This window comes from Gorilla gorilla, chromosome 9, assembly GCF_029281585.2.
Source record: "Gorilla gorilla gorilla isolate KB3781 chromosome 9, NHGRI_mGorGor1-v2.1_pri, whole genome shotgun sequence".
Classification (NCBI taxonomy): Eukaryota; Metazoa; Chordata; class Mammalia; order Primates; family Hominidae; genus Gorilla; species Gorilla gorilla.
This window is the reverse complement of record NC_073233.2, coordinates 22,024,476-22,050,621: the sequence shown is the minus strand read 5'-3', so window position 1 is coordinate 22,050,621 and position 26,146 is coordinate 22,024,476. Positions and strand designations below refer to the sequence as shown.

The window sequence follows — 26,146 nt, the reverse complement described above, 5'->3', positions numbered from 1 at the left end:
CATCCGGCTATAGTCTCCTTTAGAGGCCTGAAAATCCTGCCCCTGGGTTTGGAGGGCTGTCTCTGGCTGTTTGAACTGGACCTGATGTAGGGCTTCCAGAGACAATTGTCCCTGTTTCCAGTTTCCAGAGTTAGAACTTCGCCTGCCCTGCAAGTCTGACCTGAGTCTGAGCTGGGCCTGCCTTCAGCTTTCTCCGTATTCTCTGGATCCCTTATGTGACCCTCTCTTGGGGCATGGATCAGGCAGCCCTGCAAAATAGCATGGTCCCAAATCTTGACTTCTCCACTCACAAGCTGGCTGATCTGCGGTAAGTGACTCAGCCTGACTAGGGAAACTCCTAGTTTTCCTCATCTTTAAACCAGCAATATCAGTAGTAACTTCCATATATGGTTGCCATGAGGATAAAATGAGTGAATATATATATACAAAGGAATTAGAACAAGGCCTGGCACACAGTAAATGCCTTATACGTGCATAGTAGTGCATTATCCAAGCATTAGGGATTATCTGTGTCGGTGTTATCTGTGTGCCTGTCACAAGACTTCCATTTGATTGTGAACTCCATAAGCGTAGAAATCATCTCTGATTCAGCCATGAATCCTCAGCTACTTGCACACAGAAGGATCCAGTACCACTTATCCATGCATTCATTCATGCATTTAATAAATATTTATTCTACTATGTGCCAAGCACTGTGCCCTGGGGTTACAAGTATTAATAAAGACAACGACCCTTCCCTTATGGAGCTTATATTGTTTGGAGAAGACAGAAATAGAGCAAACAAGTAAGTCGATAAAATGGGTACATCTTGTAGTAAGTGCAAGAAAGAGAACAGCCAGACTCTTTGAAAGAGAATGAAGGAGGAGGAGCATGGAAGAGAGCTTTTGGATGGTCAGGGAAGGCATTGCTTCTAAAGGCCTCTGAAGAGGTGATAATTAAGCTGAAACTTAGATGAAAAGGAGGAAGGGGTATAGGCAAAAGATGGACTGCATCTTATATGAAAAGGATGTCTGGGGTATAGGCAAAAGATGGACTGCAAAGGAGCAGGAGGAAACTTCCCAAGGTGATGGAAATGTAACGGTGGTTGCCTAAGTATATTTATAAAGTTGTCAAAACTCATCAAACTGAACCCTGAAAAGGAGTGAATTTTATTCATACAAATTATGCTTCAGGTTGGGCTCAGTGGCTCATGCTTGTAATCCCAGCACTTTGGGAGACCGAGGTGGGTGGATCACCTGATGTCAGGCGTTCAAGACCAGCCTGGTTAACATGGTGAAACTCCGTGTGGCCCTGGTGGGCCTGGTGGTGTGCACCTGTAATCCCAGCTACTTGGGAGGCTGAGGCAGGAGAATCGCTTGAACCTGACAGGCAGAGGTTACAGTGAGCTGAGATCACGCCATTACACTCCAGCCTGGGCAACAAGAGTGAAACTCCATCTCAAAAATAATAATAATAATAATAATAATAATAATAATAATTATTATTATTATTATTATTATTATGTTTCAATAAAGCTGATTTAAAAATAAAAGATGGTAGCCAAGTAAAAAATCAAGGAAGAGCATTCCAGACATAGGAAAAAAGAGCTGATGCGTAGCCTCTGAAGCAGGGAAAATCTTTTTGCATCCTGGGAAGGCCTGTGTGGATGAAGCAGGGTAAAGAAGAGGGAAGGTAGCAAGAGATGAGGCAAAGACATGACATCCTGGACCTGGTGGGGTTAGGATTTTATTCTGTGTGAACAGAAAAAGCCCTCGATTTGCTGTCAAAAGTCCTAAACCCTGGTCTGGACTTTCTAGCTGTGTTGTCTTGGATGAATCTTTGAACTATTGTGAACATTTTTTAAATCTGTAAAATAGGAATAAAAATGATATGCAGGGATCCCATCAAAGGGGGCTGCAGCCAGGGCTGACTATGAAGGCAGGTTGACACCTGATGCCTGGGGATATACCCACATATTTTTATTGGGCACTCAAAAGATTGCTTATTGAATTAAAATAGTACATGCCTGTATGGAGCAGAGACCTATGACCTTTCAAATAGCAGTTGGTGAGCGGTGGGGAGGAAGAATGGGAATTATTCCCATAATTATGGCATTGACTAATTAGGGCATTGAGTCCTTCAGTGTGTCCTCACCTACCCAATACTGTTTTTCTCTCTTATAGAAAATTCTTATTTTCCTTGGTCTCATAGCATGTGTCACAGTTTATTATTATGCATTTGAATTCTGTGCATCTTTGTTCAGTGTCTGACTTTCTGCAGACTGCAAGCTACATGAGGACCAGAACTGTGTCTCTTCTCTAAACCACTGTACCCCAGTATCTAGCACTGTCATTGGTACATAGGAGGCACTCAATAAATACTAATTGAATGAATGAATGAATGACTATAACCATCCATTTATCCAAAGACAATTAACTATCCACATGGCCCTTTCTGCTTCTTCCTAAATAATCCACCTTCTTCCCCTTACCCACTGGAAGCTCATCACCTAAGCCTTCCTTTTTGGGTTTTCTCCATCATCCTCATTCTAAATTCAGCACCGCCCAACCCCACAGAGCTTCTTTCTTTCTATTTTAATAAACACCTACACAAAATTAAGGAGAGAAAGACTGGTGGTTGTGTTTGATTTCACCCTGGTTTTGACCTTTGATATTGTAAACTCCTTTCACCTTAATTTGATTTTCTGAAGTAGATGGGGTCAGATCAACTAGAATTCCCATTTTCCACATGAGGAGCCAGACAGTCAAAGAGATGGATTGACTCATCCCATGGCGTAGCTAGGGAGTGGCAGGGACACAGCTAAACCCTGGGTCCCATGGCTCTAAATGCCATGATCCTTTTCCCTTATAGGATCCTCTGCTTGATGGTTTTATGTGCAATACATTTCTCCCTTCGCATCTTAGGCACTGATGGTCCATGACAAATCGTGATGAGGGTTCTCCACTGAGAAAAGATGATAAAGACTCTCAGGAGCAATACTGCTCTTACTGTAAGTATCTAATCCACTTCCAGTGGCCATCAGGGCAAATGGAGGACATTACAACACGATTACATGCATAGATCCCAAGTAAGTCCTCTAGAGCCAGATCTGCCAGGTTTGCATATTGGCCTTGCTACCTTCCAGCCCTCCAACCTTGGGTGATTTATTTCAGGTCTCTGTGCTACAGGCTCCTCATCCTAAATTGGAGATAAGAATAGTGACTACCATATAGGGTTTCTGGGTGAATTAAATGAGTTAATACATGTAAAATGCTTGGAAAAGTGTCTATCCAATAGAAAGTGACCAGTTGATGTTGTCCTTCCTTCCTTCCTTCCCTCTCCATCCCTCCCTCCCTCCCTCCCTCCCTCCCTTCCTCTCCTTCCTTCCTTCCTTCCCTCCTTCCTTCCTTTCTTCCTTCTCTTTCTGTATTTATTTCTCTCTCTACTTCTTTCTGTGTTACTTTTTTTGTTCTTCTCTTTACTTTTCTTTTTTCTCTCTTGCTCTATATTACTTATTCTTCCTAAATTCCTGTCTCTTCCCTGAATGTAACTTCACAATAGCGCATCAATAAACATTTGTTGAACCAATACATAAATGAGTAAAGAAAAAGGAAAGAGAAGGAGGGAGCTGATGTCTGGCACAGGATGTGAAGAAGTGAGGATAGAACAAAACAAGATAATCTTGTGTTTTTATATGTTTGTTTTTATCTTAATGTATGAGCTATAAGAGGTAAGACACTCTCATCCTGCTTTACCATGGGAAAGTCAAGCAACCCCTCTGCGCGTCCATTTCTGCATCTGTAAGGGAGCAGCATTGAACTAGATCGTCCTTATGTTTTCTCTGTCTCTGACTCTGAGTCTACAATTCCATCTATATGAAATGTGATGTTGACTTTTCCTAGCATTTGAAAAGGGGATGGAAGAAGCCAAATGTACATTCCCAGATGAAACCTGTTTCACCTGTGGCACCCATACGAGGCTTCGCAGGTGTATACTTGCTTTGATCTCACCCTAGTGCTGACTTCTATCTCCTACTCCGCCTCTTAATAGCAATGGGACTTTGAGCAAGACACTCAACATCTCCAAGCTTCCCTTTCGTCATCTTATGATGGGACTAAATGAGATGCTTAGCACAGTGATCAACATGTAGTAAATGTTCATTAAATTACTATTGATGTGTGTTATTAAAGTGTGTATATGACATCAAGCCTTGACAAAACCCACTCTAAGGCCAAATGATGAATTTCCTATTAGCTGGTATTTGGGGCATTTTATGATTAAGCATTCATCTGTTAGAAATTGAACCTCATGATAGCATAGAGAAGTGGATGAACTATGAGTTCTGACTCAAGCTTCAAAGGATTACATGCATTTTTTCAGGTCCCAATATATTTCTGGTACTTTGCTGTATTATGCCCTTTAGTCCTTCTAACAATCCTGTAGGTAGGTTTTGTTGGGGCTGCAGGAATGAATTGAACACAGGAAGGTGCAGAAGTAGAGCCTGCAGGGAGCAGGAGTGATGGGAATTCACAGGACTCAACCTGGACCACACCCAGCTCCTTCCCCTCTGTAAGCCACAGTCAGCAAATATCCTGATTGCACAGTGCCAAGGATGGGAGTGCTGTTGAGACTCTCACCAACCCTGCAAAGTGGGAAAAAATATGAGTACCTCCCTCATGAATTCTCAGTCTCGCTTCTGGCTTCCTGCCCCTTCCCTTCTTTGACTTCTTCCAGGCAAGGCTTGGGCATAAATAATCTGTACCTGAGCATGAATAAACACTATGACTGGCTTCCCTCTCCCAGGGGATGTTTTGCTTTTGCAGCTGGATCTCTCATATCTTCTGGACCCAAACTCCAAGGCTCCACATTCTTACCTAATTAGAATCCAAAGGCCTTAACCCAGCACGTGGGCTCTTCCCCAGACTCCCTCCCTCTCTCCCTCCTACCTGAGTCAACTTGCCTGTGGTTGTCTTCTCTGATTCCAGCCCGAAGACCCTGGTCTACTTAACCCCTCATCATACTCCCCATCTCCAGGATTCTACTGATGCTGCTTGCTGCTTCTGCTGGAATACACATACCCAAATACTGCCTCTACTTTAAGTCTCAGTTCAGAGATCACCTCCTCCAAGAAGGCCTCTGTGATTTTACAGCTGGAAATAGTTTTTCTCTCAGAGAAATCATTACAGCAATAGTTCTCAACTTTGAATATGAATTTTTGCACATGAATCAGCCCAGAGATTTTGTTAAAATGCAGATTCACAGAGAGTAGGTCGGGGATGGGATCTGAGATTCTGCATTTCCAACTTGCCCACCCATGTTGTTTGCTGATGCTTCTGGTCTGTGAGTTATCCATTGAGTAGCAAGTCATCCCCCAATCTGGCTGTGTATCAGAATCACTTGACAAGCTTATTGAAACTGGATCCTGGGGCCAGAGGTTGATCCAGGTTTTGTGGGGCCTGAACTCATTCCATATAGAGAGTCCTTTTTAAAGTATACATATAAAGTTATGAATAAGAAATTGCCACCTGTGGTCCCAACTACTTGGGAAGCTGAGGTGGGAGGATCACTTGAGCCTGGGAGGTGGAGGTTGCAGCGAGCTGAGATGGCACCACTGCCCTCCAGGCTGGGCAAGAGAGCAAGACCCTGTCTTAAAAAAAAGGGAATTGCTGGAGCTTCTCCCAAGTCCCTGGAACAAGCTGTGCAAGTGAAGGGTCTTGAAGTATAAACTCCACTAGCTGCAAGGTAAATCCATTTTTGCCTGGGGCCCATACGGCAGCAGAATCTTGGGAGGCAGGAACTATATGTGTGTTTTGTTTTGTTTCGTTTTCAGAATTTCTCCAGGTTATTCATAGTGACCAATTCTAGACCCACCCCCATGCCCCCTCTAAGAATAGAGCACTTGAACTCCTGCCCATCCACTTACCTCCCTCTATTCCTTCCATCTCCAAAGCCACTGTGCCAGGCACTGGGACAGACCCCACAGAAACAAGGATCAAGGACAGGCAGGCTCCTGCCATCAGCAAGCTCATGGTCTACTGGAAAACTCGTCACAGCTTCACAAAATGAACTCCTATCAGCTGTTTGCCCAAGTGCTGCAGGGATCAGAGGAGAGAACAAAACTCAGTCCTGATAAAAAGACAAAACTGGGAGGTCTCCCAGAGGGGCTGACATCGAGCGAGCTCTTGCCAAATTACTGGGGCTTCTCCAAGCAGAGGGAATAGCCTGTGCAAAGGCAGGGCAGCCTGAGAGAATACGTTCTCTTCAAGAACTAGCCAATCAAATCCACGTGTGGCAGAAGAGCAGGGTATATGTTGGGGGCAGGGGGCAGGGCTGTGAGGGATGGGTCTGGAGAGGTGGCTAGGCTCTCAGGACTTGGGGCTCCTTGAGAGTGGATGGTGGGCAGTGGATGGTTTTCAGGCAGGGGACTAGCATGATCAGGTCCTTTTATTACACGTGCATGCATTACTTTCAACTTCCAACTTCCAACTATAACTAGTTCTTTCCATGACATCACACTATTAGATCCAGCGACCTTTATTTCTTTTTTAAAAACATCTTTAGTTCTTTAATGACTATTTCTTTTAAAGTAATTGTTAAATGTCAGATAGCCTGTGAAGTATTTTAATCTTATTTGTTCCTCCTACAAACTCTGGGAGGCATAACAAATGATGTCTATTTTTTTATAGATATATAAACTGAGGATAGGAAAGTTTAAGGGACTTGCCCAAAGTAACAGAAATAGAAAATCTGAAAAGCCTTAAGACCCATAGACTAGAATGGTGCCAGGCACACAGCAAGGACCAAAAATGTCTGGTGAATTAAGAGATGAATGCTGAGGTTAAAAGAGCTTCACTTGTTAAGGTGATTTAGGGAAGCACATGCCAGTAAATTTGAGGGCTGTGAGGCCTCCTTTCTGTTTCCCTAGAAATTCCAGGTTCTTGCTCCTGGGGGAGAAAAATTCTTCCTAATATCCATGCATGTGCCCTCCTACCATTCCCTTCCAGAAGCCATGCCTTCCTCATGCACTCTGCCTCAGTTAGAGAAAAGATACAGCAGAAGCACAGACCATGGAACTTAGTGAAGAAAGTTATTTGGTGATTTTATGTGACTGGGTGGCAGGTGGATTTTAATAGGGCTTTTTGAAGCCATTGCATTCAATACAATTCAATTCTATTATTCCAATTAGGGCAAATGAACTTGACTTTAAAAATATTTAGTGAGTGCCTAATATTGCTACTGGCAAGTGAAAGTGAGTGAGAATCCCCAGGATGCTGTAGGCCTCTGCAAACAGGAGTTGAACTTGACATAGATCCTTGATTTTAGTTTTCCTTCTGGAATACATTCTAATCTATAGCAAAATGTGGCTCCTCGTTCATGGCTGGGACCTTCAGCCATTTCCTCCATTGAGTTCAGCCTCATTTCCCTGCTCTCCTTGCCGAAAATGATGATGGTCATGACATTTCATAAAGCATGTGACAGTATTTTCTGGACTTGACAATAGTACAGGAGAAAAGAAAAGTTAGATCATTATGATTCCTCTCCTACAGAAGTTCAGAGAAGTTCAAAAACCTGCACAGTTAGGAAGTTGTGGCACTGGGGCCAGAACCCAATTTTCTAATGCCTGGTGGGGACAATTCCAATATGACATTATTACTAGGTCACCAATCTGGCAGTTAATTAACATCTCTGTGATGACATGTTCACATGTTATTCTCTCATCTGCTCGCACTCGTCATTTTTTTCTTTCCAAATAAGCTGTAAACAAGTTATAGGAAGGAAGCTATGATTTCACTCCTACTCTCTTATATGCCAAACACTGTGCAGTATTATGGGGGGTACTAAGGTTACAATTACGAACAAAATAAACATACTTCCTGTCCTCTGAGGGTGTATCATCTAACTGAATAATCATATTTTATGACTTTTTGAATTTTTACTATGTCTTAAGTATTGCATTCTCCACTTTACAGATGAGTACATTGAGATCCAGAAAGTAACCAGGAACTTGTCTAGAAGGGGAGAGCTGGGATTCCCATGGATTCCTGGATTTCTCCTTCCCAGAAGCTGGCCCAGGGCTGGGCCAACACAGTATGCTATGGCAGTTTAAACACACGCTTTTGAAGTCAGACAGATTCAAATCTCAGCTCAGCCATTTACTTGTGTGATCTTAGACAAGCTATTTCCCTTTAAACCTCAGTTTCTACATCTGTAAAGTAGGGGTCATGACAACCGGCTCCCAGTTATTTTGTTACGTGGGTCAGTTGAAAAAATGAAGAATGTGAGACTCTTAAATGAATACCTGGTGCAGCACAAGGGCTCAATAAACAGTAGCTATTCTCACTATTACTATTAATCACTGGCAGACACAGCACTACTCTGCCTGCAGTTATGTGCATGATGCTTTACTAGTTTCTTTTTCCCCCTGAGTCGTTGAGAGTAAAATACTCTGTCCTCCCTGCTTCAGCTCTCCACATTCCAGAAACAGAGACCACTTACACAAGCAGCAACAGGGTCCATTTCTGTGATCAGTGGAGCCAATGGCCCGCTCGTTGGAAACACCAGCAAGCAAAGTGTCAGGACTCAGAAGCCGCCAACAGGCTTCAGGACCCTGCCAAGCCCTCATGCCCACTGGAGCAGCCAGGGGGAGGGGGTGACTATGGCATAAACACACGTTTGCTTTCATTTGGCTTAGCTGACTGTGTGTTTTGTTAAACAAATTTAGGTTTGGAAAAGATTATTTTTGGTACACTGCTGCATAATTAGATGAATTTTCATGAGTTTATTCTTGAAATAAACTTTGAAATTGTCCGTGTTTTACTGTTTTTTAATCATCTGCAGATACTGTTTTTTGAGACTTAGCATGAAAAAAAAACCTTGTTACATATCAGTTTAATTTAGATTCAAATAAAATAATTTTTTGAATTTGCAGCAACAACAAGTCTGCGAAAGTGGTTGTAACTGGTGCTGAGTTGTTTGAGGATCAAGATAATTACAGTATAAAGGATAAGAGAGAATATAATATCCTGGCATCCAGTGCCTATTCAGCTAATCCCCAGCCCTTGACAGATGTTCAAACACAGTATTTTTAAAAGCTGACTTTTAAAAAAACAGGGCAATTCACTTATTAGATATAAACAACATGATAAGAAATTCAAAGTCTGACATCCATTACGAACCGTCCATGTTGAGAAGCGTGAGAGACAAGGCAAAAAGTCAAATGCGCTGTGCTCATTGCTGTAATGGGTGTCCAAGCAGGGCTGGGATTGCAGAAAGACCAGGCCCCCACTTTGCCAGGGGCACAGGTTTCATCTGTACCAGCCCCTGAGAAGCAGAGCCCCAAAGGCAGCTTCGATGATGCTGTAAGCCTACGCAGCAGCCTCTCTGGCGGCTGCTTGAAGCCGAGGCTGCCAGCAGCCAGCACCAGAATAGTTTGGCCGGCTTTAAACAATAGCCGCATAGTGATAGGTGGCCCATAAAGATGGCCAGGCAGATGGAGGGTTAATGAGTGGGGAGTCTGTTGGCTCAAAGATCGCTCTTGTCGCTGGCCTCTGACACTCCTCCACTCTCATTCATCAAACATTCTACTGAGCCTGAGTATCTGTTGGGCATCAAGGCTGACTGCTAGCCTCTGGATTCAGACATGAATAAGACCTCATTCATGCCCTGCCTCCAAAATCCTACAGTGCAGCAAAGGAGATAAATTATATCCATTGACAACAACTACAATTATTATTATCATTATCATTATTAAACTTTATTTATATGCTAAGCTTAATTCTAAGTGCTCTTTCTAATTCCCACAATAATCTTATGGAATTGGCATTATTATTATGCCCATCTTACAGATGAGGAAGCTATGGCACAGAATGAATAAGTATGTGATGAAGTTATTTCTGACTGTGGCTCATAGTAGTGGTGGAGGAGGAACCACAGAAGGCTTTATGGAAAGGGTAGGGGTTTGGATTGAGTCTGCATGGACAGTGGGGTTTGAAATGTGGAGATCCAGGAAAAGGACATTCAAGACAGATAGAGCAATGAAGACAGAAGAGCAAAAAATATTATCTGGTGAAGTAAGACATCAAGCTACACTGAGGATGGCATGAAATTGTCTTTTTTGCCTTCCTATTGAAAAGAAATTCTGTATAAAAAGCCCTTGGCACCCTGGGAAGCACAGGCTCAACTGTGGATGCTGATGCTTCTTCCCTTTCTGTCAAATATTTTATCTGGGGTCCTTAAAACTGCCTCTGTAATAGCAGTGGCTCCAAGGCGGCCAAGTGCAGAGGTTCAGGGGAAACTCCAGCAGGTGCTTCTCTCCTGACCTGGGCCTGGACATGTGGGTCCAGGCCCAGGAAGAGCCAGCCTTCAGCATCAGCGGGTGCCAGTACTGTGGATTATTCCAAGTGCAAGCACATTCAAAGGCAGACCACCTGTTCCACTTCTCTCTTGGTTTTCACTGAATGCTTCAATGACACATTTCATTTCACTACCTCTAATCTCTGTTTAGTATTGTCTTAAGAATTACCTTATCCACATAATACTTTAATTAACTAATTTATTTATCTTTAGAGACAGAGTCTCGCTCTGTCACCCAGGCTGGAGTGCAATGTTGTGATCATGGCTCATTGCAGCCTGGAACTCCTGGACTTAAGTGATACTCCTGCCTCAGCCTCCCAAGTAGCAGAGACTATAGGCACATACCACCATGCTCAGCTAAGTTTTCTTTCTTTCTTTCTTCTTCTTTTTTTTTTTTTTCTTTAGAAACAGGGTCTTGCTATGTTGCCTAGGCTGGTGTCAAACTCTTGACCTCAAGCGATCTTCCTGCTCCCAAAGTGCTGGGACTACAGATGTGAGCCACCACGCCTGGCTCAACTTTAAAACAATTGCTGAAAAGGATCTTCTTTCAGAAAATATTCCATTTTCTCCCACCCTACCCACCCCCAACCTGCTCACACAGCACATTTTTCCATGAGGACATGCATGCAAGGCAAGGGAGAGGGGTCTGAAGAAGACCATGCCAAGAGCCTGCTCTTCATCCCCTGCTGTAGGGTGGCCAGGGCTGACACACTTTAGAATTCAAATGGGCCTACACCAGACTGGCTAGCTGTCATGGCCTCAGAGCCAAGGAGAAAGTGGTCAGCTGCTGGGTGTGACCTGTACTCCAGGAGTTTGCCAGACAAGTATTACTTGAGTATTTTCTAGAGACCAGATGTCAGCCACTCATGAGAGACAGTTTGTGTCGGGCTGTTTTAGCTCTTGCCCAAGAGGGCCATCAGGAGTGGGTGTGGGAGCACAAAGCAGGAAGAAAGGATTAACTTCTCTATCTCATGCTTACCCTGGGCTCCACCTCAAGGAAGCATGGGTCCTCACTCTGGTTTCAGCCGCACACTCTCTTGGCAGCCTTCAGAAATATGCAAGGCTTCCAAAGAGCAGCCTCTTTCAAGGAACTTTTCAGCCCTGGCTTAGTTCTGCGGGAGGAGGTGAGCCTGGGCAGGGTGTACCAGGGCTGCTCTCCTGCTCCTTCAGCTCCCCTGAGGTGGCCTCTGTTCAGGATGTCCTCATGCTCCTTGGGGTTCCTGAAACAACCACAGGACTCAAGGATGTGGGGCTGTGGTCATTGCCCTCTCACCCTTTTTACATGTTTCTTTCTGACCAGACATCTCAGATTCTCTGAACTCAGGCTCAATTTCAAAAGCTTCATGTCTTTTCTCCCCATATAATCATATTAACTAGCCTTCATGGAGTGTTTTTCAGGTACCTGATGCTGCTCTAAGAATTTTACATAGATTATCTAATTTAATTCTCACCCAGTCTTAAGGTCTGTAAGTTGAGATGCTAGTACATGCCTATCCTTCCCCATATTTAACAGAGATTTCATTAAGGATGAAGATCAAATGACAGACAGACTGAACAAATGAATGAATGATGGAAGGAAAGAAAGAAGGTCGCCAAGAACATGAAAAGAACTGCTGAGTTGAAAGTGAAGGAACCACTCAGATACTTACTAGTTGGGAGTGACTTAGAGCAAAATCTGTAAGCCTTTGTTTTCCCTTTGTATAAAGGAGTTATTGGCACTAAAGTAAAGGAAGGTATAAGATGTGAAAGTACTTTAATTTGTTTATAGTAAGTGCTCACTTGTTGTTAAATATATATATATATATATATATATATATATATTTTTTTTTTTTTTTTTTTTGCCTAATACAGGGACAGATTCCACTTTTCTGCATGGCCTGTCTTGGGGAGGGCATCAGAATTCCTGGAAGCAATATAAACATTCTGATGTCTCCTTACACAAATACAATTAGAACCACAGTTTTGATTATTTTTAAAAATGGCTGTCCAGTCTGTGCTTGATCACCTTCAGTAACAGGGAGCTCACTACTTCTTGAGACATTTTAATCCATGGTCATGTCACACAGTCTTCATGGTTGACCAGTTGCTCTTTGCATTGGGCTGAAATTTCCTGTGACTGCCTCACTGGACAAGAAACAGGGCTTTCTTGTCCTGGGCTTCAGCTCTTTTCAAATTGGAATTGAAAAGTATAGATTCATAGAACGTCAGCGTTTAAAGAGACTTAAAAACCCCCTATTCTGGAGCTTTAATTCACAGGAAATCAGGAAATCTCTATGCGAGAGAGAGCATTTCAATTGGTTGGTAAGTGGAAAATTCTTTATTCGGCCTTTGTCCAGAGGGCCGTAGTGAATAATTTCTCTTTGGAATATATTAAGAGGAAAGGCACTTTGGCTTCATGTGTATGTACAAGATGCCTATTTCAGAAATGAATTATTTCTCCCAAAACATGTTCTGTGGTGATTGTGGTAAATTGTTGCAGTAATGGATTCGAATTGTTCACATCATCCTACACCCTTGGGAAGTTCCCTTTATACTATTGTTGTGGCTGTGTGACTTGCTTCGGCCATTGTGATGCAAGAGGAATCTTGAGAAGTGTTTGTGTATTGAGACATCCTTTCTTGCATCTCCCATAACCCCATGACTGCCTGCTCTAGCTTGATGAATGTTGCTCCATGGCCCCACCAATAGCCAGCTAATCCCCAGAAACAGAGTCACCTCACTGACTGGCAGTTAACTGCAGACACATGAGTGAACCCATTTGAGACTAGCAGAAGAACTGCCCAGCTGAGCCCAGACCAAATTAGCAACCCTCAGAGTCATCAGCTAAATAAATCGTTGTTGGTTTAAGCCACTAAAGTTTGGGATGGTTTTTTATGCAGTCCTCCTCCAAATAAAAGCATACGGACCATTTCTCTAACTAGTTTGTCAGCTCAGAACAACCTTGCAATTGACAAGACCACTGGATGCAAAGTTTAAAGCTGAACAAGGAAGAGTTCTTTTACTTGAGATTTTACTCTTCAATTAGTAAAAATTTAACAACCATGTTAAATGCACCACCTAACAACAAGGAAATATTCCAAGAAATGAATCAGTAGGTGATTTTGTCATGGTAGGAACATCATACAATGTACTTAGGCAAACCTAAATGGTATAGCCTACTACACACCTAGACTATACGGTATGGCCTATGCTCCTGGGCTACAAACCTGTAGAGCATGTTACTATACTGAATACTGTAGGCAATTGTAACACAATGGTAAGTTTTGTGTATCTAAATATATCTAAATATAGAAAAGGTATAGTAAAAAATACAGTACTATAATCTTATGGGACCACCATTGTATATGTGGTCCATCATTCACCAAAATGCGGTTACGCAATACATGACAGTACATGTCCATTCTAAGGTCCTGAGATCTGCTGAAGGTCGCAGAGCCAGCTGGTCATCGGAGAAATCAGAATTTAAACCCAAGTATGCCTGGTTCCAAAGTTTACGCTCTAATCTTTTCTAGGAAGCCTACCAGATCTTTCATTAGGGCCTTTATCTCCATAGAGCCTATGGGCTAGGCTCCTGACTTCCTTATGAAGCCTACTTTGCTACCACCACACAAGACTGAGACCCACCATGATGGAGCTGTCACAGAAGGAAGGGGAAGAAGGAAATTATGCCATACTCTGCACTAATAATTATAATCACTAACACTGACCTCTAATTATTAACCACTAACTACGTGCTAGACATTCTTCTAGCACCCTACGTGTATTATATGATTGAACCCTCACCACAGTCAACTATAGGTATTACTAACCCCATTTTACAAATATTTAACTAAAATGGCCAAGTAAGTAAAGAACAAGAATTTAAACCCAGGTCAACTGGTATTGGAGCCAAGATGTTCACTGCTGTGCTGTGCTGCCTCTTGACATGATCCAGGGGTTAGGAGATTTACTTAGGTGGGCTTCTGAAAACCAGGTAGTCAGAAAATCTGCAAGGTTATTTGCAGATACTAGAGCCAATGCTTACTGCTCTGCGCCTGGGTTGTTTAGGGCATTGGAGAGTTTATTGCTTTTTTCTGTTCATTATTTTTTAAATGGTCTCTGTATGTTCTAAAGACTGCTCCCCAAAGGCCGGAAGAGAAAACACAGTGGCCAGTCCTTGCTCCTCAGAGCCCCATAAAAGAATACAAGCATATCTCAACGTATTTTTATCACTGTGGTAGTTGCTGTGCTAGGTCACCTCCATATGGTGTATTTAGCATGTTCCTTGCCACCACCTTGAGACATCAGTGTGATTATCCCCATTTTACAGATCAAATTAATAGTAAACTCCAATTGATAGAACTCTGGATAAACCGTATTTTCCTATAATTGGTACTTTTCCAGGGTTGCAAAATAATTTAGCTCAGTAAACATTTTTCCTCCAATTTTGTTTGCGTCATCCACTTACTTATCAAACCCTTTTCCACAGAGGTAAAATCCCATTAAGAGAAAACTCTAGGGATATCCAAATTGTTTTCTTGACAGAAATTCTGATGAGTAAGTGACTGCAATTCTTGTTACCAACCTATGAGACCCTGTAATGCAAACGGGTGAAATGTCTTGGTCACAGAGTTCCACCTCCAGTTGAGTGAGTGGACCCTTTAATATCTGTGATTTACCATATGGATTCTCTAACCCCACCCCCAGAGTGTCTTCATTTTCTTGTTGCCCTTCAAGTTCTGTTGGTTTTGTTCAGATGTTTTTAATGAGTTTGTCCTGCGGCAGCCAGGGAATGGCTAACAAGTCTTCTGGGCCCTTAAAAACCCATTAGAATGTTATTTCTTACAAAGTGAAAAACTAACCTCATGCCAGATGCAAATAGGGCTCAAGCCATCAGAAATAAAGTTTGATTCTGAAGGAAAATACCACTGAGACATGAAAGTTCTTCAGCTTGGGGAAAACAGTCTTTGATGTCTAGTCTGACTAGGCAGTCTAATACGATTATTAAGAGCATGAGTGTTGCAGAAGTTGGAATGGGTTCAAACCCACTCTCTTTTATATACTAGCTCAGTGATCTAGGGCATGTTGCTTAGCCTCTCTGTGTTTCAATTATCTCACCTGAAAAACTTAGGAATAAAAATAATACTTACCACATAAAACTATTGGAGGATTAAATAAGAAATTATAGGTGTAGCAGTTAAGATTATATTCAAGTATAATCACAAAAGCAACAGAAAAGTAACTTAAATTAGTAGAGGCTTATTCCTCCCTCATTTAAAATAATTTTAAAGATTGGCAATCCAGTATTGACAAGGCAGTTCCACAGCTGTCAGGAGCCTAAGGCTACCTCTACTTTTCTACTCCACCATTTTTAGCAGACTTTCATTCTCAAGGTTGCCTCATGCACCTCATGGTTCAAAATGGCTGCCAGGTACCAACTCTCAGTCCACATTCTAGACCAGAAGCAGAAAGAAAGGTGGGGGGCCAATATGATGAAATCCTGTCTCTACTAAAAATACAAAAATTAGCTGGGCGTGGTGGCATGCACCTATAATCCCAGCTACTTGGAAGGCTGAGACAGAAGAATCGCTTGAACCCAGGAAGCAGAGGTTGCAGGGAGCTGAGATCGCGCCACTGCACTCCAGTCTGGGCAACAAGAGCGAAACTCCGTCTCCAAAAAAAAAAAAAAGAAAGGTGGAGGGACAGAGGACATGAAGTCATACCTCTCACATGGGTTATTTCAGGACTTTTCCTGGTAGTTCCACCCAACACTTCCTTAGATCTTTTGGGTCCTCCTGAACTGCCAAGGAAACTGGGAAATGCTGATCTGTGGTTAGACATTCGCTACTCACAATAAAAACTTGGGATTTTGTTAGTAAAGAAGGGGAGAATGGAAGTGGATAGTTAACTAGCAGTCTTAGCTGTACCACTCAAAGTACTTACAACAGTGCCTGTTACATACTTAGCTGTAAATTTGTGCCGAAATAGGAGGTAGCCTCTGTATTGAATTGAACATAGCCTTTGGAGTTGAGCAGACTTGAATTAAACCCTACCTCCATCCTTAACTGGGGATGACATCGTAAGCAACTTATTGAATTTACTGATGAGCCTCAGCATTCTTGGTTATCAAATGTAGTTGTACATATTGGCCTTTTGGGATTTCTGGGAAAATAAAGTGAGAATGAGTATTTAAAGGGCCTGGCACATAGTAGATGTTTAGTAAATGTAAGTTCCCCTCTCTATGTCAACCCATTAAGGCTTAGACACTTCAGTGCAAAACAAGGATCAGAAGAGTAATCCCCACCCTGACCTGGGAAGTGGTCAGAAACCTCCCAGAAAATAAAGCCACGCTTTGCCTCTCAGCTGCCTGCTCTCTGCCCACAAAGTGCTAAAGTCAGTGAAGCCAACCCTGTAATCAAACAATACCAGATACTTTAATTATAGTTTTTTGCCATGATCTGAATCACTGTTTTCATGTGCATTGCTGTGAATTAATCTCTTAACAGTGGTATTAATTCCTTGATGCATAAAGAAGTGTTTTAGCTACTGAGATATTCCACAGAGAAGGGAATGACATTCACATTTAATTGGCTCGTACTCTCTGCCAGTCACTGAGCTGAGTGCTTTATAAATCTTATGTCATTTTTTTTCACAATAACTCTGTTTAATAGCTATTACCCTCCCATTTTATAAGCGAAAGCATAGAGACTCAGAAATGTTAGCAACCTGGCCAATGGCACAGTTTGTGCAAATCCCAGAACTGAGATTTGAACCCATGTTTGTCTAATTCCAAAGCTCATGCTCTTGTCATATATCCTGCTATCTTGCTGCCTTCTCAGACCCTAGACCAACCAGTCTTTAGAACTGGACTATTGTGGCTGGGCACGTTGGCTCATGCCAGTAATCCCAGCTCTTTGTGAGGCTGAGGCCAGCGGATCACCTGAGGTCAGGAGTTTGAGACCAGCCATGCTGGCCACATGGTGAAACCCTGTCTCTACTAAAAATACCAAAATCAACCAGGCATGGTGGCATGTGCCTGTAGTCCCAGCAACTTGGGAGGCTGAGGCAGGAGAATCACTTGCACCCGGGGGACGGAGGTTGCAGTGAGCCAAGATCATGTCTGTGCACTCCAACCTGGGCAACAGAGTAAGACTCTGTCTCAAAAAAAAAAAAAAAAAAAAAAAAAGAATTGGACTATGGAGCTAGCTGGTAGAAGAAAGAAAAGAAGACCGGGCTGCAATTTGGCTTAGTTCTTCTGAGTCCTGGTTTTGATCTCACAGCTCAGAGACCTGTCCCTCCGGGGCTTCATTTTCCTTTTCTGTGAAATAGTTGGCATTAGGGATTTAATGGGATGGTCTATGATCTCCCCTGAACCTCTGAGAGTCAATAGTTATAGAGTGAAGGTATGCACCCTCATATCTGTGTGCTCCAGTAAATATACTCAACTATACCTGACTTGTTGAAAATAAAGAAAAAATAAGATGTAGTCTCTATCTTAGGAAAGTTAAAGTGAAGTTAGGAGAAAGAGCAGCAGATTTTATGTAAATGTATGAAAATACTTGGAGGTGTTTCTAAAAAATAAATCCATCCAAAGGTCTATGTCAGAGGGTAGTAGGCTTCTTGTCCCTGTCGGAAATCCTATATATATGGCTGGATCGCCATATAATAATGGTGCTATTACAATATTGAGCTTTCAGGCAAAAGGATATCTGAGACCAAACACCCACCTAATACATGGTCATTAGAATAGAATGCAAATATATAGACATAGCCAAGTTGAAAGTCCCCATTCTCACTGTCTTTCCCCCAATTCCAGTCCCTAGGGGCAACAAATATAGCGGACTTCCCTCCAAATCCCTTTTCAAGATACTGTCTTACTAATCACATATCCTGAAATTTCTATTCAGCATGAACATCTTTCCATGGTGAGTCCTGAATGACTGACTTCATTTCTTTTACCAGCGACACGATGTTCCACAAACGAAAGGGACACAGTTCATTACTACAGATATATTTTACGCATCCTGTTCTTTCCCATTCCTCCATCTCACCTTCATCTGCTAAAGACACTTTTTAAATTATTGGCTCAGATTAATTTTTAAGCTTGTTTATGGTGCTGTTTTCTTAAACATCCATATGCAGCTTTAAAAATAGACATGGTCACCTCTGTCAGCATTTTCTCTTCTGACTTTGAACTTTCATAGCTTGCTTCAGAAAATATCATTCTGTCTTATTTAGCTATAGTCACAATAAATCTGTATAACAGACCACCCAAAAGTGTAGTGGCTTTAAAATGCAATCATTTATTCTCATTCATATGTCTGAGGATTGAGTTTTAGCTGATACCACTTGGGCTTGGCTGGGCTTTGCTTTAAGCTGTAGCTTGGGATCAGTTCTGCTCTAGGTGGCCCTTGTCCTCCCGGGATCAGTGAACTAGCTGGGCATGTTATCTTCATGGTGATTGCTGATGCACAAAATACTTTATGTGTCTACTAACATTCTACTGGAAAGCAAGTAGCAGGGCCAACCCCAGAGACCTGGGGTAGAGGATATTTAGATCCCACTGGGAAAAGAGGGAAATAAATAATGCATGTCCATGATTTTTAAACAATAATTTCATATTCTTTAGTTGTTTTGTAGTTTTGTTTTGTATAGATCTTTATCTGTACTGATTTATATATGCAAGTGTGTGTGTATATGTGCACATTAGAGATCTAGTGTTAAACAAGGGAGTGAGCATAAGATATGGTGTCAGGATGTGGGAAGTGAGCTACAGCATCCTCTGCTAATGATGGAGAATGATGAAACCACCAGATCACTACTTTCCAAACTGGAAGGCTGGTGCTCCATGGGGAGGGGCTTATTTGGAATTTCATTACAGTTTATTGATCATAGAATATATGATGTGGGTTTAGGTCTGGAAGAGCTTATCAAATTAAGAGTCCTATATTAGATTAGTTTTAGGGCTTTGTTTAATGGTGGACAATCTTACCCGGGTTTTAGCCCTGACAAAATACGGCCACTTTTTTTTTAGTAGAAAACCTACAGGAAGGCAGTGGTAATAGACAAGGGATAATTTCAGGTTCAAATATAAGAAATAAAAAAGCAAAAAAGAAACAATCAGATATGCTGAGGTGCAACTTTCTTCATTGTGTCTGTCCTGGGAAGAATGACAATGCACCTTCCCTTCCCTTCCCTTCTACGCCAGGCTTCAGGTGTGAGGAGGCTGTTGAATGTCTGTGAGCAGGACAGAACAAATTATGGGGCTCCTCAGGCAGGTAAGATTCTGACTTTCCTTCAAACCCACAGACTTGAAATATTCGTTCAGCACTTACTGGGGAAGCTGATCACGACAGGGTAAAGAGTGAAGAGTGCAAGACTACCAGGGGTGGGGCTCTGCTTCTCCTCTACCACACTGAACTATTCCGCCTAGCCCCAAACGTGCATACCTCCCTTAGCAAAATGAAGCCCCCCAGCTAACCAAACCCACTATTCTCAGGATGCTGTTCAGCACAGGGCTTTGGGAAAGGTCCTACGCTTTACTGAGAGGCTTATCAAATATTTTGTTTTGGAGATATCCTAAGGCATATCTGTCTCGCTGCTGCCCCCTGCAGATTGCTATCCAATTCAACAGCTCTCTATAGTACAACACAGCCACTGACTATTGCCCTAGAGAGATGGAAGCCTCAGAAGTCTGAGAAATCAGCTACAGTTGCCTTCTAACTTGGGCTAATGCTAGGGCTTACTCTATTAAACAACACAGCGGCTGTCTGTGGCAGGAGCCTAACAAAATGGTAATAGAATATCTGGGTGTTTCCTCCAGCTTAGAGACCCGGTTTACATACTTTCCCTGTGTGATTCTATGTGCCCCATCTCTGTTCAGTGCCTCCATGCAAAGTCAAAGCCAGCAGGAAATCTTCCCGGGAATGTTACCATTTATTTCTCTTTTTTATATAGCTTATCTTTTGGGAAATGCAGAAAGATTGCAGAAATAAAGCATCTTGGCATGTGGGATTTGTGGAGCAGGGCTTGTCAGTCTTGAAGGCTTAAAGAGTTTAGGCACGCACTTCCAAGAGTGTGTGCCAGGCCTCGTATCTTCTCTGTATAGCTTTGTGCCTTTCAATCATACACAGTATTCTCTTTGAGAGGACTTCTCTCCAATACAATTTTCTTGATTTCCCTCCATTTCTCAAAACCTTTTAGCATTCCGTTTGGTACCCCTTGAAGACTGGCATCTTGGGCAACTTCCTACTGATCTATTTCTCCATTGCTCAAGGTGCAACCTTACAGGGTTGTCAGAGCCTCTGTAGCCAAAGTTTCTACCCTTTCAGCATCCCTGTGAAGGCTCAAAAGGAGCCCTGTGATTAGAATTGGGGTGGACAGGGAAATCATAGAGGTCTCAGCATTCAACCATTTTTGCTGAGTTCTCTCAGTATCCTGGCTGGGAGAGGAGCCCCTCAGGACCGAAAGCTTGGCATATGCAGTGTCCCGTGATGAATGCACAGTGCAGTCCATCACAAATTTGTTCCCTTTATTGAGAAGAGTAAGTGATCTAATACTTTTCATGTGGTTGTGGAAGTGCTTAACTGTGACACTTTGTAAACAGACTAACTGGCTGAAATAAGAGAAGCAAAGGATTCCTTCTGGTTTAGCAAGTGGCTATATTTGGAATTATGGATTTATTGATAAAGGCACTGCCTTAATATTCTGTCTTCTGGATCCCATTTAAATCATCTTTTCTTGACCCACAATTATTTGCTTTGATCAAGTATTGGTCAGGATCCTTTTAGTTGCAAATGACAGAAACCTAACCCCTGCCAACTTGAGCCGAGAAGAGAATTTAAGTGGGGCTAGACTCAGAGACTCCAGGGTCTCCCACAACACCATCAGCACTTTTCCTCCCCCTCCCTGCCATGCCTTCCCTCCCCTTTGAATTGGCTCAGCTCCTCTGTTGAGTTGGTCCTATTCTTTCCTCCTACAGCTTGCCTTCCTCCGTGCACCCAGGAATGGTGGTGGTGTCGGCTGACATGGCGGCAGACAGCCGGAGGCTTACAGCATCTCAGCTAACACCAGAAAGAAAAAGAAAATTTTTCTTTCTAAAGTTTGCACACAAAATCCCAAGGAAGTTTTCTAAGTTGCCCTGCTTGAGATGGGCTCTCATCTTCAAAGGGTTGCTTCAGAGCCTTAGGTGAATGCTTATCTGGATGCTTTAAAAAGTGCCAATACCTGAGCCCTGTGCCCAGAGATTCTGATTCAACTGGTCTATGTGGAGCTTGGCTTTGTGCAAATGATTCTAATGGGTAGTCAAGATCAAGAACCACTGCTTTAGACTCATTTGTTCACTTATTCCTCAAAAATAAACCCACACATTTTTGAACTCCACCCCTGTGCTAGGTAGCATACAAGGTACTGATAGAGCAGTGAACAAGAGAGAGAAAATCATTCTCATGAAGTTCACACACTACAGGGGAATACAGGCAATGTACTCATTAATAAATAAGTAGTGCTAGCAAATAAAAAGTGCCATCCAGAGAATTAAAACAGGATCAATGTATGCATGATGGGACAGAGCCGGTCCTCAGCAACTTGGAGGGAAGAGCATTCTGGGCAGAGGGAACAACTACTGCAAAGGCTGAGAGGCAGAAACAGGCTTGACCTATCCCAGGAATGGAAAAAGGCCAATGTGGCTGAAATATGGTGAATGAAGGAAAGAGTGACAAGGGATGAGGTCAGAGAGACCGAGAGCAGCCAGCTGCCATGGGGCTTAGTAAGCCAGGCTGAGGAATGTGGATTTCATACTCTAGGCAATGGACTATTAGCAGATATGAAGGAGTGATGGGATTTGATTTACATTTTTAAATGTTTATTCTGGCTGCTGTGTGGAAAAAGGACTAGATGGGGTAAGAGTGGAAGCAGGTGGACCAACAAGTAGGAGACAAATGCAAATGTCCAGGTGAAAAATGCTGTTTGCTTGTACTAGGTAGGTTTTGGGGAGAAGTGAATGGATCCTGGCTAAGTTTTTGCAATTGAGTTGACAGGACACCAGAATGTAAGCCCCTTAGTTTTTCTTTTGATATCCCAAATATCTAGGGTGGGGAGAAGGGGGTAATGTATTTGAGCCAGTAAGTGCTCCAGAACTCCTTGTTAAATTAATAAAACCAGAGTCCAGAGGCAGGAGGATGGAGGGAAAGGAATGGAAATAAAACTCTGAGCCTGCATAGCCAAAGAACAGACTCCTCTGATGGAGGCCTGTGCCCAGCACGGTGCTAACACATAGAAAAGAGGAGTGGAGGGAGATGCAAGTGCTAGCTGGAGGAAAGTGTATTTAGTGGCTCTGAAGCTTGTCTAGGAAGCAAAAATATACAGGAGAGAGATCCAGAAAAGGCTTTCAGCTCTGCTCCCAGGCAAGAGGTTGGACAGAAGAAGACATGGCATCACCATCACAGTAATGAGGTTCGACAACTCTACTAGTCCAAGTATAACTAGTACAACCAGTCAAGAGAGCTTAGTGAAACTAAGCAGGGATATATCCTGTGATCCAGCAATCCTAGTCTTTACCCTGTTACCCAGAAATCCTAGCCTTAGTTCAGTTTTTAGAAAAATTCCTATGTGGGTCCAACTGGGACCCTGAGCAAGGAAGTCTGTCAGGATAAAGCTCAGAGTAGAGTGAAGGCAATACAAGAGTCCATCAGTGGAAAACTGGATACGTAAAATGAAGTAGATGTTACAAAATAATATGCAGTTGTTAGAACCATCAAACTCCATGTGTACAGAACAGCATGGGAGACTTTAAAAACATAGTGTTGAATGAATAGCATGTGAGAACACCATAGATTAAACATAGAATAATACCAATATGTCAATTAAAAACATATACACTAATGGCATATTTACAAGGAAACGTGCATATTTCAGGGCATATGTCAAGCACGTTAGAGTAGATGTCAATGAGGACAGGGAATAGGTGTAGGATTAGGGATTATGGTAAGGAGAATAACATCCCTTCTCCAAAGATGTCCACGTCTGAATTCCCAGAAACTGTGAAGCTGTTTGGTTACATGACAAGTGGGAATTAAGGTTACAGATGGAATTAAAGTTGCTAATCAGCAGACAGAGAGCATATCCTGGGTTATCCAGATGAGTTCAATGTAATCACAAAGGTCCTTAAAAATGGAAGAGGGGAACAGGAGTCAGAGGAAGATATGACTAAGAGAAGACAGTGTAAGAGGGACTAGGCCCGAAGTTGCTGGCTTCGAAGTTGGAGGAAGGAGCCATGAGCTAAAGAAAGTGGGAAGTTTCTAGAATCTGGAAAAGGCAAAGAAACAGATCATCTCCTACAGCCTCCACAGAAGGAATGCACCCTGCCAATACCTTCACCTTGCCCCAGATCATCTCCTAGAGCCTCCACAGAGGAGCGCACCCTGCCAATACCTTCATCTTATCCCAGTGAGATTTGAGTTGGACTTCCCACCTATAAAACTGTAAAGTAATATGTTTGTGTTGCTTTGAGCCACTCAGTTTGTGGCAACTTGTTACAGAAGCAACAGGAAACTCATACAAGGGTAGAGGGAGTCACACGGACTGATGGGGTAACCAACATGCCATGAACCAAGGAGTCTGAATGACTCAGCTCTTCTCATCTAAGGTTCAAAACAACAGCAGTAGCAGCAGCAGCAACAACAACAACAATGTTCAAATTGAAGGGAGAGAACAAGAAAAGAAACACTCTCAAAATATAAAACCAGATTCCATGGAAAACCATGGACGTGAAAGTAAGCATTCATTGTGTTCTAAAGACCAAAGTAAGAACCTTATAAGCATGATCTCTTTGTTGGTTCTTGGAGGACAGGGTACTGGGACTGGCTTTCTGGTGCAGGGGAATGATTGATAATAATGATGATAATCCCACGAAGCCTGTGCGTGTCTCCTCCTCCAGTGAACATCATTGTCCACTTCTTTAAACCTGCAGAGAGAGCCCTTCCCTCTCTCTTCTCTCCCCCTTGCCTCTTGCCTCAACCCTTGTTCCTGACTCACTCACAGCACCAAGCACAGTACCTGGAGCACAGTGAATTGTGATCTCGTGTAGAGCTGAGCCCATTTTGATGTTTAGGAAAGCTTCCGACTATCCTGTTGCCCACCACACCCCAGAGATTTTGTATCAGCGAGTCCATTCATAAAGGAACCGTGGGACTTTCATGAGCTATTTCTTCTAAACAACTTAGAGCAACCCTCAGAGGCCCCAGTGTGATGTTTGTGTGTCTAATTTCCGTGAGCTATTGATAAGAGCCCACTCCAGCGAGCTAGTTGTCAGCCTCTACTCCAAGGGCCTGGAAAATGTACTATTTGCAATTACTTGAAAAGAAACTAATTAGCTCTAAGGAGGAAACCATAGGTAGAAATGACTAAAATCAGCTGTTCAACTGTGCTTGGCAAAAAATTAAAAGGAGTAGGTAATCTACCTCACATTTGTTTTATTTGAAAGAAAAGCAGGAAGAAGGGGGACTTAGGCAGAAAGGGTTTCCATGGCATTTTCCCTGTAGGGACAGGCCTCTGAGCACAAGCAGTGTCAGCCTACCTGTCAGGAGGCTAAAGGTTATGACATGTCCTTGAATGCTATGTTTGGACTTTGTTCAGTGTCAGGCAAAGGAAGGTATTTGAAAGGAGAAGTGATGATTAGCTCAGGACTCTTTACGTGTGTATTGCTCTTCAATATAAGTGTTGGACTTCTGTATTTGGTAAATAAGTTATGTGTTCTCTTTTAGAAGTAGCCACTCTGAATCGTTTTTCAAGACAAATTAAAAAAAACACAATATTACCATTTCTCAAAGCCTGGCACTTGTCTGGTATACAGCAGGCCAATGGTAGCAGTGAAATAAGGGGTCAGCACCCTGGCCATGGTGCGGAAGCCACCTCGGATGAGAGAGGATTGCAACAATCTGGAGGAGAGATGAAGAGGCAACAGCAAGATAGCAGAGAAAAAATGCTTCCGACGTGAGTCAGAGCAATAACAATTCAATAATAACAACACTGGAACTGGACATTTATCAAGTGTTTGCCATATGCCATGCTTTACACGCATTCTCTACTGTTATTTCCATTTTACTCTTAAGAAAGCTGAAATTTAAGTACTTGCCCAAGGTCACATGGCTCCTAAGTGGTAAGACGACTGTTCTGAGTGCAGAAAAAGACTCTGAGCAAAGGATCTGGGTGTCAATTCATTTGCAAGGTGACTCCATGAAATAACCAGTAAAGATGAGAAACATGAAATACAGAATGGAAAGAAGACAAACACTGAGTTATCCAGCTACTTACCATGATAAGCGACTGGGGCTCTGTCTTTCTGGGGAACTCTTGGAGATAGAGCAGAACACTCTTAAGAGTTATTATTCCATCCTAGAGGCAAGAACACTACGGTGTTCATCTATAAATCCCTTATCTGCTATTGGTTGATGCTGCTTCAGGGACATTAACCCTCCACCCTTCCTGCTTGTCCTGTGCTCAGGCTGCTCATGCTCCACAGGTGCTTGCTGTAAGCAGCTCTCAGCACCAGAGAACTAAGGTCACCATCAGCATCTGCTACAATAATCCCACATCCAGTTTGCCTGGGACAGTCTCAGTTTACGTCTATTGCCTGGGAATAATTATTAATTTCCCTTTTACTCTCAGAAGTGTCCTGCTTTGGATGATAATTTATATGGCCACTCCTGTAAGAAAAGGAACAGATTTTCAAATCCTACTTCATGTGGTTCCAGAATCTCTGCTTTTTGCCTCTTTCTCATCCTCTGTGAGTGCAATTGTGGCTTTCCTCATCAGGCGCTGGGCAGTAGCCCTGGGT

At 42.6% G+C, this 26,146-nt stretch overlaps 1 long non-coding RNA gene across 2 annotated transcripts in view; it reads right to left on the bottom strand.

Moving 5' to 3' along the window:
- The window catches only part of LOC109028793 (uncharacterized), a 79,894-nt gene extending 54,188 nt beyond the window's left edge, over positions 1-25,706 (bottom strand). Inside the window, exons 1-3 of one of the 2 annotated variants that reach the window (XR_008669762.2) lie at positions 25,624-25,706; positions 11,312-11,552; positions 5,903-6,071 (exon numbers count right to left, since the gene is read on the bottom strand). This is a non-coding gene — a long non-coding RNA (uncharacterized lncRNA). The remainder of the gene's footprint in view (positions 1-5,902; positions 6,072-11,311; positions 11,553-25,623) is intronic. The other variant, XR_010135374.1, reaches the window with a different exon arrangement.
- Between the last annotated feature and the right edge of the window lie 440 nt (positions 25,707-26,146).